General features: G+C 38.7%; 1 long non-coding RNA gene across 1 annotated transcript in view; it reads right to left on the bottom strand.

The window, feature by feature from the left end:
* Positions 1 to 503: 503 nt before the first annotated feature.
* Positions 504 to 14,511, bottom strand: part of LOC129014320 (uncharacterized) — a 57,184-nt gene continuing 43,176 nt past the window's right edge. Inside the window, exons 3-4 of the long non-coding RNA XR_008494198.2 lie at positions 6,720 to 6,800; positions 504 to 1,385 (exon numbers count right to left, since the gene is read on the bottom strand). This is a non-coding gene — a long non-coding RNA (uncharacterized LOC129014320). The remainder of the gene's footprint in view (positions 1,386 to 6,719; positions 6,801 to 14,511) is intronic.

Below are 14,511 nucleotides of genomic sequence, written 5' to 3' on the forward strand. Positions count from 1 at the left end.
GCTTTGCTCTTACCTCAGGCCTCACTCTGAAAGGTCTTAGCAGCAAAGGAGTTTCTAAGACTAAGAGCTGGGCACTGGAAGGCCCAGCACAAGTTCATGGAAAATACAACTCAAGCCTGAGGGAGAAGCCCTGCCTGCAGAGAGCACAGTTATGCTGCATCTCACAGCTATCCACCAAGTACTGGCCCTCCTATAATGATCCCATAGCAGTGGGTATCAGAAGGCTGCCTTTTCTTAGGGTCCTGGGTTCCTCCTTTGTCTTCCCACATCAGCCCCAGGAAGCCTGGGAATGCATGGGGATTAGAGTAGAGTCTGAAGAAGGAGAAGGGTGGGGAACCAATACTCAGCTGGGGAGAGACAAACTTTTACAGGTGGGCAAAAAATTGTCAGTGAAATATCAGCTCTCAGTGGGCCAAGGTGAGCAGATTGCTGAGCTCTGTCTGTGACTAAGGATGGCTGGAAACATAAAATCCAGATAATTTTGAGTTTGTTTTTCCATTTCAATAAAGAAAAATATATATTTGGACTTTTTTTCTCCCTCTCTCTTTCTGGATGTAGCATTAGCTGGCTTCCTCCACAATAAGCCCCCAAATAGAACACATGCGTGAGAGGTGGGAGCATTGAGGACAGCCCAAAGACAAAATTAGAACCAAGTCCTGGGAGACAGCAGAATCCTAGACTTTTCACAAAATCTGCTTTCCAAATCCGGCTCCAATAACACTGCTCTTTTGCAAAACTGGCAACAGTTGCCACTGAGAATCTCAACAGTATATCATATTTGTCAATCTGGGTTCCTTGGCAATGATTCAACCTGTTGTGAAACCGGTATTTGCTTCTCTCCTCACCCCCACGTTAGCCATCTCCCCTAGATCTCTTTGATTTCTTGTTTACTTCTCTCTTCTTCTGTTTGTCACATTGTTAGGAGGCCACAGCCAAATAACGGGAAAAGAAGGCAAGGCAGATGCTGCTTTTATTTTGTAGCTATTGATTATGTGAAACACACCATCTCTGGGAAAAAATGGGGCTAAATAACTGAAATAGGCAATTTGTAGAGACTAACCCTGTATGGGCAGGGATACATTAGTTGAGTTCTAGTGTACTCAGATCTCATTTCTGTGCTCAGTGATTCTCTTCATCTGGTTTGCTGATAAGTGAATCTCATCTTTCAAGACAGGCTATAAGTGTCAAATTATTTTTCTTTTCTTCTCCTGATAGGATACTTATCAGCAGCCAGCATCCTGTAAGTGAAGGTGACCTCAGATGGGATGAAAAGTTTTCCCTGTCAGTTCCAGCCCTGTAGATGGATCTTCATCGCAGGTGGAACTGGGTGCGAATGAACTTGTTTAGCTCAGCAAATCCAGGAAACTCAGCAGGCAGTAATGCTGCTATGGAAATTAACACAGTATAAGAATATTAGTAGTGGACAAAGTGCTGTATGGGCACTTATTCATTGACTCAAATAAAACTAAACAGACCCAGAGCCAATCATTAATATACGGATGTCTCTGTCCAATGGCTATTCTTCCATTCAAGTGAGAGGTGATGTTGAGCACCAATTTTTTACTTCCAGCAAACCTGGGCAAACACTTTTAGATTATGTCAAATTAAATATATGCTAAGTATTCAAAGTATTATATTTCATTTAATCCTCACAGTCGCCCTGTAAACTAATTATTGTCATCCACTTATCATAGATGAAGAAACCGAAGGCTCAGAGAGATTTAGGAACCCAGGGACCTAGAATTCAAACCTGTGTCTCCGGACTTAGAGTCTTGAGTTCTTCCTATTACCCCAAAGCTCCTCCAGACTTTGACCTGCACATACACTGGGTGGATTTCAGACTAAAAACTCAGAATTAGAGGGCAATCCAATGAAATAATCTGTAAACAAGTCAATGGCAAGGACATAAGCATTAACTAAGAGAACATACAATATTTTTCTGAAACATCATATTAGGCAAACTTGTGAATATGAAATTCTATATGTTCTGTTTTAAGCAATTTATGTTACTAAGTAAAATTAAAGAGTATGTTATGGGAATTAATGACATACATTTTAGAGACTTTTTTTATAGTTTCAGTATTTTTAAAAATAAAAAAACCTTTATAAGAGGAAGACAATTTTAAAGAGGAGGCTTCAAAAAGTTCATAGAAAAACTGAATTAAAAGATACAAATAAAAAATATAAACTTTGTTTCTCAACACAAGCTCTGTCAAGTTCAAGACACTTTTGTTAAGTGATGATATCAGCCATTTAGTCCATCCCTAAAGAACTGAAAATCATGGGTATTTGACCATCCCAATGCAGTCTTTTTTACATTATTTACTGAAGAAAAATAGGTGCCCTTTAAAGATTTTTTCAGATAAGGAAACAAAAGAAGTCAGAAGGAGCCAAATCAGAACTATAAGGTAGATGCCTAATGATTTTCCATTGACACTCATAAAACTGCACTTCTTTGTTGAGAAGAATGAGCAGGAGCATTGTCAGAGTGGAGAAGGACTCTTAGTGAAGCTTTCCTGGGTGTTTTTCTGCTAAAGTATTGGCTTTCTCAAAACACTCTCATAATAAGCAGATGTTATCACTTTTTGGTGCTCCAGAAAATCAACAAGCAAAATGACTGGAGCATTCCAAAAAACTACTGCTGTGATCTTTGCTCTTGGTCAGTCCACTTTTGCTTTGACTGAACCACTTCCACCTCTTGGTAGTCATTACTTTGACTGTGTTTTGTCTTCAGGATAATACTGGTAAAGCCATGTTTCACCCCTCCTGTTACAGTTCTTTGAAGAAATGCTTCAGGATCTTGATCCCACTTGTTTAAAATTTACATTGAAAGCTCTGCTCTTGTCTGGAGCTGATTTGGGTGCAACAGTTTTGGCACCCAGAGTGGAAAGTTGCTCAACTTTTTCAGTCAGAATTGTGTAAGCTGAGCCAATTTAGACATCTATGGTATTGGGTATTATTTCTGCTGTAATCCTCTACACTCTTCAATTAGTGCATGAACAAGATTAATTTTTTCCTCACAAATCAATATGGATGGTCTGGTACCATGGGCTTTACTTTCAACACCGTTTCATCACTTCTTAAAACAAGCTATCCATTTGTAAACTGATTTCTTTGGGGCCTTGTCTCCATACACTTTTCATAAAGTATCAATGACTTCACCATTCTTCCACCCAGGCTTCACCATACACTTGGTATTTGTTCTTGCTTCAATTTTAGCAGAATTTATGTTGCTCTGATAGGGGCTCTTTTCAAACTGATGTCTTATCTTTCTTAGTGCCTCAAACTAGATCCTGTTCAGACATGTTATAACAAGTTAACACCAGGGTATTTTCGTGCATGGATTTTGAAATCCATGTATAGTGTTTTCATTTTCCATGAACTTTTTGAAGTCCCATGATCTATAATTGGGAGTGATGATGTTGTTGCTAGGACAGTTAAAATATAAGAATATTTTAGAAGACACCCACGAAGAAATATACTGGAGCATATGCAGATGTGTCCATTAGTCTAGACCATGACACTTGATTAAAAAAAAAATCACGAAATGGAGTTTATTATACAGGAATTCTTCAGAGTAGAAATGTCACAAAAACATATGCAGAAAAATAATTGTGGTTGCCCAATTTTCAAGAGCTATAACAAATAATACATTTTAAACAATCATTAATTTAATTCAGTTATTTACTTACTTATGGTATTGATTTTTGCTTTTGTAACAAATTACCTATTCTCACATTCTATTTTGATACATTATGCTAAATATTTGGTGGGTGCATAATAGACACATAAATTGATCCCCATATAGCTGGCCAAAATTATTTCTGACATCTCTTATACATGGCAGAACTCTCCAATAATCTGTGTTTGGAGTAGATGACAACATTCAAGAAAATAAATCAGATAAATATTGCAATTTACAAAGGTTCAGCATATTTACTGTGGATGTTGCTATTCTTAGCATTGATCACATTAATACTTTTAGGCTGTATGAATTTATATTAGTAAGAACTGGAAATATTTAATCAGGGATTTTTAAATCTCTTGTGCATCTTTAAAACATCACACAGAAATGTGATGATAATGAGCTTAAAAAACACTATCAGCAATGAGGATTATTATAATATTAATTGAAGTTCCATTCCTGCAATTTAATGCAGTCCTAGAAGAAAAAAGAAATCACCAAAGTCAAACCACAAGAAGAAAAGAAATCACTACTCGGTAATATTATTTCATTAGCCAGATAAAGATAGGCTAAAAGAGCACATTTACCTCCTGCCAGAGGCAGCCTGTTTGGCCTGTTCACATCCTAATCTAAATTCTGTCTTTGACTGTATATGAAGGTTCCCATTAAGGGTCAGGTGATTCACATACACCAATTGATGATGTAGCCGAGGACAAAATCAGCCCCATAATATGTTTGTGTGCTACTAGTCTCTGGTTGATAAAGTGCAGTGACCCACAGGAGTTGCAGAGTCGTGTATCATCATCCCTCATGCTTTTCCTATGTCTTCTTATTGCTCAAGCAGAAGTGGCAGATAATGTTTTTCTAGCTGGTGTCACAGGTCCAGAAACCTCAGAATATTGCATCTTCAATGGGTAGTACACCAGGGACAGTATTGCAAATCAATTAGATATATTTCATATTTGAAATTAAGTTGTCTGATTCTCAACATGTCTTCTGTCTTCAAAGAATGATGCATTTATCTTCTTGCTTATTTGGCAGAAATTGGGCTGACTGGAGTTAAAGACTGTTTTCTGACTCTAAAGAATTAATCTATCTCAGCAACTGAAACTACTTTATATTCCAGCCTCAGAGCATAAGGGTCCTGCTTGTCTCTGCCCTATGTTATACAGGAGTGTTATGAATTTTATTGCATTTACACAAATCCGATACTATGTGAAAGATGCAACTAAATTAATAAATATCTTGCTAAAGCTGCTATGAGGCTTTGGAGAAGGACAGGTGGGGATAAAGCCATAGGGAAAATGATTTAAAATATATATCAATCTGGCTTTATATAGTTGTCACATTGAAATATAAGTTTGAAATCCATGACTTTATTCTCATGAGGGTTATATTTGTGTGCAAAAGAAGCATTAACTTTGCACTTTATACTATGCCTCAGAAATTTCATAGACCTGGGACATAATACAAATTACAAAAATGTTAAAATGGGAGGAAATGGCATAAATGGTTGTAAACTATGACCAAGACTGCATGCAGGCAGCAAAAAGTTCTGTTAAAGTTTATCAGTGCAATGGCTTCTTTGGTCATTATAGAAAATGAATAATTCATGAAATGCTCAATTAATAACTATAGAGGCCTACTATGTACAAAGCACTATACAAGGTATTGAGGAAGGCAATCATGAAAAATATATGGCCCTGTTCTCATCATCTAAACAAAGAGATAATAAAATCAATCTATTTTGGAGTTTCCTAAACATGTTGCTTTATTAAACCAAAAGATCATCATTCATCAGGTAATTTAAAAAAAAAAACTGGCAAACTGAATGTTCTACATTTCATTCTCATGCAGTCAACTTTCTGTTGTTATGTTTATTATTTTAGGAAAATGATCTCAGAAAACCCCAGTTATAGTAGATTTTATGTGGCATATAGTTGAAGTTTTTTTTTTTGACCTCCAAAGTCTATTGGGATTTAGTAACATCTAACCACAAAGGAGTATTCCAGTATTCTAATCATCCTCAACATTTCCTCTGACTCAGGCACACAGCATTATAAAAAGTAAGAGGTGTTTGTTTATTAGTGTCTCAATATCCAGGATTGATAATGTAGCTCGACCATTTATGAAGCACTAAAGTACTCAGATGCACTTAAAACACTCTCAGATTACATATTTCAATGTGAGCATCTGGAATATTCTCTTTAGTTGGCACCTTTGATTCCATTCTTCATGCTGAGGTGGGCCCAGAGCCCTTGTGTTTTAGAATTAGAACTAATTAAGTTTCAGCCCATTTGTTTAGAAATCAACCTTGCAATGGGTGTCAGGAGTACTTAGCGATGCATTATCTCCCAAAGCTATGCAGCCAGTGTTATCTGGGCACAAAAGGGCACTTATCTCCATTAATAATACGTATTACCACAAAACAGTCAGTTCCTACATCTCTTGGATATTGACATTTAGGGATTGAATCTCTCCTTCCAGATTTTGCCATTTTGTTCTACTCCGTGCAGGAAAGTGATGTTCCCTGTACCCATCTCTGAAGTCAGTAGTCTTGTAGGGTCTAACCCAAAAGGGCATCTTCTCAACATGATAGCAGAGGAGGGGAGGTCAGCTACATCCATAGTGGGAAGAATGCCCACTCCCGTTCATACTGGGGTTGGTATAGCAGTAGAAATCAGGAAGCTTGACATTGGGTAGGCAATGGATCCCTGGTTTCAGGACTGTTGCCCTTGAAGAGCAGGATACAGACAGGAGTTGGTGACACAAGGAGTAGGGCTGGTCTCCCAAGGAAGATCCCGGTAGGAGCTGGTAGGGAGGTAGTCCAGTTTAAACAAAAGGAAAATGAGGCAGAACTCATCTTAAGAACTAGTGGAGTAGGACAAGAGGTGGGGTAGAAAATAACTTGCCAGACATGCAAATACCTTCATGCTTACATTGGCATATCGAAATTAAGACCTACTCCAGGTCTCATTAAGCTGGTGTGACTGAGGCTTCTGCCACAATTAGAATAATTTCGAGAATCACATACCATTGATCTTGTCAAGTGCAGACTCCACATGCAGAGGTTGAGGAAGGCAGTGGAGACATGAACTCTCCAGCAGGGGACCACCTGCAGAGCCACCAAAAGGACAGAATTTCAAACTGTGCCTAAGACCTCCCACTGCACTGGGACACCACAGTAGGATGTAGGCACCCAAAGGAGAGGAGGTCTAGGTAGGAAATCCTGATTTATGCACAGAGGATGACTAATAAATCAAGAGGTTGAAAAATGCTTGTAAGGGTAAAAAGGCTAGAAGAAAAGGAAGGCAACCATAGATCTTGGCAGAGAAGTTAGCCAGTGCAGTCAGGTAGCCATAAGCAGGCAGCACTGGGGTGGGTTCAGAGAGGTCAGCTGAGGCAGGATGTCTCAGGCATGTATAAAAGTAGGAAACGTGTCTTGTTCATTTTAGATTCTCAATATGTAGCCAGCATAGGTATTGTGGAAAGGAAAGCAAGGAGAAATGGAGAGAGGGACAGAGAAAGGGCACCACATCATGAGTGAAAAAGAAAAATGTAGAAATAGAAGTCAATTTAACTTGGCTGGAAATTAGTAACATTAGGTTCTATCCTGACTCTGCTACTGACTAAGTGCTGGACTTTGGATATAACTGACTTAATATTTTGAGACCGTACTTACGCCATCTGTAAAATGAATGCGTAGACTAGATAACCTAAAAGTAAAGTTTACTGCAACAAATGTTTTTTGAATGCCTACTAACTGCTAAATACAAGTTTTGAAGAAACTGAGATAATAGGTGTAATAGGGCCAGGCCTGGTGGCTCACCCCTGTAATCCCAGCACTTTGGGAAGCCAAGGTGGGCAAATTGCCTGGGGTTAGGAGTTCGAAGACAGCCTGGCCAACACGGCGAAACCCCATCTCTGCTAAAGTTAAAAAAAAAATTAGCCAGGCGTGGTGGTGGGCGCCTGTAAATTTAGCTACTTGGGAGGCTGAGGCAGGAGAATCGCTGGAACCAGAGAGGCAGAGGTTGCAGTGAGCTAAGACTGCACCATTGCACTCCAGCCTAGGTGACAAAACTCCGTCTCAAAAAAAAAAAAAAAAAAAAAAATTGGAGTAATAATCAGGAAAGGCCAGAGTTCTGATTCTAAAGCATGTACTTTGTTCTCTGACTATTTTGTAAGCCCTGCTAAGTGTGGGTGCTTTTGGACAACGTATTAATTAAAGCCATAAAGTTGTGTCCCTCTTCGAGACACAAAAAAGATGAAGGATTTGCATTGCATATGGCCTTTTGCAATCAGAAGTATGAACGTCCTAATGCATCTCACCCTCCCTGCATTATGCATCTATGTTGTATAGAAAATATAAGTGAGCAAGCAATTATTGAGCACCTATTGTATCTAAGGCAAGGAGTTGAATACTTCCATCTCTATAATTCAACACTCGTAGCATGTGGCTTAGATATTATTTTCTTCATTTTACATGTGAGAAATTAAGACAGAGAGAGGTAAAATGAATTTCTCAAGGGCATTTTTAACTCCAGAAACGGTAGTCTCCTTTATCTGTGATCTTGCTTTCCATAATTTCAGTTACTCTCAGTCAATTGTGGTCTGAAAATATTAAATGAAAATTTATAGAAATAAACAATTCATAAGTTTTAAATTGCATGCTGTTCTGAGTAGCATGATGAAATCTCTTGCCCTCCCACTCCATCCCTCTTGGAAGGTGAATCCTCCCTTTGTCCTGTGTATCTACACTGTATATGCTATCCACTCCAGTCACTTAGCCCATGAGTCACTTAGTAGCCACTTGGTTATCAGGTCTACTGTTGTGGTATCACAGTGCTTATGTTCAAGTAACACTTTTTTTACTTAATAATGGCCTCAAAGAGCAAGAGTAGTGTTGCTGGAAATTTGGATATGCCAAAGAGAAGCTATAAAGTGCTTCCTTTAACAGTGAAAAGGTGAAAGTCCTCAACTTAATAAGGAAAAAGCATCTTATACTGAGTTAGAGCAAATCTTCTGTCTGTGAAATTGTGAAGAGGGAAAAAGAAATTTGTGCTAGTTTTGCTGTCATAGCTCAAACTGCAAAAGTTATAGCCACAGTGCATGACAAGTGCTTAGTTAAGATGGAAAGGCATTAAATTTGTGGGTGGAAGACATGAACAGAAACATATTATGATTGACAGCAATTATATTCAGTACTATCAGTGGTTTCAGACACCCACTGGGGGTCTTAGAACATATTCCCCATGGATAAAAGGCAGAGGACTATAATTTGAATCCAAGGCTAGAACCCTTCTAGTACACTATAGCACATCTTTACATGAGCTTGTTCTGAATAACATAATGGATAAACATGCTTATACTGTAGGCTTTTCCTGAAAGCTAATCTTCAACATAAAAGCATTTGGCAGAAAGTTCTGTTCACATGCATGTTAAGGCTGGTATGCTACAGGTGGATTCCTAAGTTTGATGGGGGTGGGAAATCAAGACAATTCATCCTTACAACTGGTATATATCTCCATTTATTCATTATACAATTCACTTAAATGACTATATAAACAATGAACCTCAGTGTAAGTTGGTTTAGTGTTTCTAACTGTGCATGCCAATATACATAACTCAGTCATGAGGCATGCTAGGACTTCAATAGGTTGGGAATGGTGAGATTTCATGCTAGGAGAATAAATTCAGCTTTAGGACAGGTCCCCAAGAAGGGTGGCCAGCTTCTCAAATTATGAAATCCTAGAGGGAAGGATAAAATTCGGATGCAAGTTGGGAAAGCCTCATCACTCATAAGGTCCAAACAAGTGTAGGATGCAAGCCACAGAATGGCCATGGCAATGGCAATACTGGTAATCAGGTGGGTGGTGGAAGCTGTGTAGCTCCAAGAGATTCACCTGGCATAAATAAGGACTCCAGTCCATGGCAAGGTTCAGCCTTTGAGAAGCCTACTAGGGGCTAAAAAGAAAAATGGAATCTCAAAGAAGACACTTGAGGTTTCAGGATAGGGCTTCAGTATCAACGGAGAAACTAAAGAGAACAGTAACAAGCTAAGACAGAGTCATGGTCCTATTGTCATGCAAAAGATGGTGAAAGCTCAGAACCAGGATGAACGTTTATAGGCAATAAGGGGCCCACTTCAGACACACTGAGCTCAGAGCAGCAAGAAAGATCTTCCACCAGGGATTGGGGTGAAGATCAGATTTTCTGATATATTCCCATAAGTTTGTTTAAAATTGGCTCTAGAATTAAATTGTCCTGAGTCTATAAATGAAAGCTTTCAATACTTGCAGCTGTGCCTGGGTCAGGCAAGGACGGATGTATCATAACACGCTGAATTTTATTTGCATCCATTTTATAACCAAGTAATGTATCCATTGCATCATATCTCAGGTATGATGAAATCCCCAAAGAATTCTATTCATATTCTTTTGTTATTATAATACTCAGTGTTAACTGGATCATTATGGGCCTTCATATACTTTCATTAACATTATTACCATTGTAATGAAAACTCAATAAAATTGTAATGCTATTCTACAGACATGTTCTTGAATTGCTTTATCAACATAATTACAAAACCTAATGACAAAGTAATAACACTGTAATATGATGCCTGCAGATTAATAACTTTTGGGTTTCACCAGATGATAATACAAAAACCTCAATCAAAATGTATCCTTGACCCTTGACCTTACAGCGTTTCAATAATTTCCCATAGGTGTTTGCTTACAATGTCAGTTTATGTTCAACAGTTCACATTAATGTCAACTCAATCATATAACTGAAATAATCCATTTTAGTTCTTGAAATTAATTTTATTGTGACTTACCACAGCCTCACAACAAAGTACCTCACAGAAGGAACATGAGGAAATAAATTAATTTTCTAGATATTTTAAAACATTCTTGGCCAAATCCACTTTGAGAAAAATCATAGTGAAAGAATTACTTGTAGTGTACATCTTGCTAAAAGAGAGGTAATATGTTTGCTAGTACTCTAAAGCCATTCAATTGTTTCTACAAATGTTGAGAAGATTCCCACCTGCAAATAAATAACTGGCACACATGGGCTTTACAGCTTATCTCATCATTAACTGTATGTCTTATCTATGATTAGAGGCGTGATGGTGCCTGCTTTTTCAATAAATTAACTACAACCCGAAAAGGCTATGCAAGTGGCTCTGTGTCTGATTGTTGTCTCTTACATATAGAGGCTCAAGGAGAAAGAATCGGGCTTATGTAAATGCTCAGTCACACAATACTTTTAACTCTTTGGTTGGCATACTTGCTGATAAGAGTTCCAATCTTCCCTGACTAAAAATGTTTTTCTTTTTATTTTATTTTAGAGACAGAGTTTCGCTCTGTCACCCAGGCTGAAGTGCAGTGGCTCAATCTCAGCTCACTGCAACCTCCACCTCCCAGGTTCAAGTGATTCTCCTGCCTCAGCCTCTGGAGTAGCTGGGATTATAGGCACGCGCCACCACACCCAGCTAATTTTTTGTATTTTTCATGGATACAGGACCTCCCTGTGTTGGCCAGGCTGGTCTCAAATTCCTGTCCTCAAGTGATCTGCCTGCCTTGTCTTCCCAAAGTGCTGGGATTACAGGCATGAGCCAATGCGCTCGGCTTAGAAATGTTTTTCTCAAAATCACTCTGCCATGTGAGAACAAGGACTTACAATGCCGGGTCTTTCTGAGGATATGGCAACACTGGAGAGCCATGTTAGTCCCAGTCAGGACCTATATCTGCATCTACTTCTGGAATAACTTTCTCTTTATACCTTGCATCTTTCCTACTTCTTAAAAAAAATGGTACAGATTCAGGAAAGCCCATGTATAGCCCTTGTATTGAGGAACAGGACTAATTCTTTCATCATGGTCTATCAGTTTTTTAGCAAATAGCTAGTATGCTTCGTAATCATTTTTCTTCTGTTATACTATATGAAAAGCATTTATCATATGGCAACACAATACTAGAGACTGGGAATACAAAGATGAATAAGATAAGGCCTCTAATCACCACAAAGGTAGCCTACAGTAGGGCTTGAGGATGTGAACTTCTTGGTTTGAATCCTAGTTCTACCATTTTCTAGTTGTATAACCCTGCATAAGTGAATTCACCACCCTGCATTCAGTTTCTTTATCTTTGAAATATTACTACTACTATTATAGTAGTAATATTATCTGCCTTACAGGGCTGTTGGAGGTTACTGCATATAAAGTGGTTAGCACCATGCCTGGCTTAGCATAGTGTATTCACGGCTCAATATGTTAGCTATTAGTATTATGGAGTTCACATTCTCATAGGGAGACAGATCATATCAAACACACCTAAATATAGTACAATAAAGCCCTCTAATGGGGCTTTAAACAAAATACCGTAAGAGCTCTGATGAGAAAGAGTATCACTGAATTCATTTATCAGTTATATGGAATCTTCTTTGAAGTGGTAATCATGACTGACAAGAAGGTGGGGCTCTCAAAAGAAGTGGTCTCTAAGCTGGGACTTGAAGATTGAATTCACCAGTGGGAAAAAGGTGAAAGGAGTATCCAGCAAGCTAGAGCATAAGCAGCTAGCCTGAGCAATGGCTCCTCAGTGTGTAAGTAGATGACCTGTCCAAGGACCAGCAAGTAGTGTGGAGATACGGCCAGAATGACAGGTCAGAGCCAGGGTTTGGCCATCATGGCTGCAGTGGAGAGCAATGTGATCCAACCTATGTTTTACAAAAATAACTCAGCTATATCCTGGAGGATAAAATACATAAAAGAGAGACTGCAAGCAGGGAGCCTGTTATGAAACTGTCATGGCAGCCTGAACTGGGACAGTGGCAGTGAGAATGGAGAGGTATGGACAGAATTGAGAAGGGCTTGGAGGGGGAATGGAAAGCACTTAGTGACCGAATAGATGTGGGAGCAGAGGAAGGATGCAGGGATGACTCCGTATTCTAGCACAAAATTAAAAAAAAAAAAAACAGGAAGAGAGGCAAGTTTGGGGGAGAAGATAATGAGTTCAGTGTTATAAATATTAAGTTTGAGGAACTGCAGGAAGAATATCAAGTGGGGGAGTTTAAAGTATAATTCTGGAGTGCAGACCCCTTCAGGATGGTAGGAAGGGAAGGTGAAAAAAAAAAAGGGAAGAAGTGGCACTTAAAAAACAATCCTTGTATATATATGTGTATAGCCTAACTGGTTCTATGAACCAGAACTAGACAGATACTTCTTCAAAATAAACACTCGGCACACACACACACACACACACACACACACACACACAGAGTACTGTCACATGTCTGTATATTCATTCTGTACCTTTTCTTTCTTCCATTAAGCATCTACTATGTGCTTGGTACTCTTCTAGATCTGGAGCATACAGAAGTCAAAAAGCCCAAACCCTGCCTTCAAGGAGTTTATCTTTTAGTGCAGGAGACAGACAATAAGAAAGTAACAAAGTAAATATAAAATATAATGTCAAGTAAATAAACGCAATGAAGAAAAATAAAGGAGGTAAGAGACTACAGAGTTACCAAACCCAGGTGGGGAAGGATTGCTATTTGAAATAGTGTGGTTGTGGTCAGGGAAGGCAACTTCCCTGAAGTTGACAATTTTAATGGAGGCCTAAAGTGATGGAGAGAGCCAAAACAAAAAACAAACAAACAAAAAAAAAACTGGAGGAAGAGTGTTTCAGGCAGAGGGAAGAGCAAGTATGAAGACCCTGAGAGAAGAACTCATTTAGTATAACTGAGAAACAGCCAGGCATCCAGCTTGGATAGAATAGACAAAATAGTCACAAGTAATATTTCTAGTACTCTTGTCATGTATTGTTAATAAATAGCACTGTAAAAATTTTCATGGATTTATATCCTATCTTTTCAACTGCATGTAAGCTCAATGAGGGCATGATCTATGTTTAAACTTCATATCCCCACAGTATCTAGAACAATGCTATGCACATACTAGGTGCTCTTTTTTTTTATTATTATTATACTTTAAGTTCTAGGATACATGTGCAGAACATGCAGGTTTGCTACATAGGTATACATGTGCCATGGTGGTTTGCTGCACCCATCAATCCATCATCTACATTACATATTTCTCCTAACGCTATCTCTTCCCTAGCCCCCCACCCCCTGACAGGCCTCAGTGTATGATGTTCCCCTCCTTCTGTCCATGTGTTCTCATTGTTCAACTCCTACTTATGAGTGAGAACATGCAGTGTTTGGTTTTCTGTCCCTGTGTTAGTTTGCTGAGAATGATGGTTTCCAGCATCATCCATGTCCCTGCAAAGGGCATGAACTCATCTTTTTTTGTGGCTGCATAGTATTCCACAGTGTATATGTGCCACATTTTCTTAATCCAGTCTATCATTGATGGGCATTTGGATTGGTTCTAAGTCTTTGCTATCGTAAATAGTGCTGCAATAAACATACATGTGCATGTGTCTTTATAGTAGAATTATTTATAATCCATTGGGTATATACCCAGTCATGGTATTGCTGGGTCAAATGGTATTTCTGGTTCTAGATCCTTGAGGAATTGCCACACTGTAGTCCACAATGGCTGAACTAATTTGCATTCCATGCTCATGGATAGGAAGAATCAATATCGTGAAAATGGCCATACTGCCCAAAGTAATTTATAGATTCAATGCTATCCCCATCAAGCTACCACTGACTTTCTTCACAGAATTAGAAAAAACTACTTTAAATTTCATATGGAACCAAAAAAGAGCCCATATAGCCAAGACAATCCTAAGCAAAAGAACAAAGCTGGAGGCATCACACTACCTGACCTCAAACTATACTACAAGGCTACAGTAACC

This window comes from Pongo pygmaeus, chromosome 1, assembly GCF_028885625.2.
Source record: "Pongo pygmaeus isolate AG05252 chromosome 1, NHGRI_mPonPyg2-v2.0_pri, whole genome shotgun sequence".
NCBI lineage: Eukaryota > Metazoa > Chordata > Mammalia > Primates > Hominidae > Pongo > Pongo pygmaeus.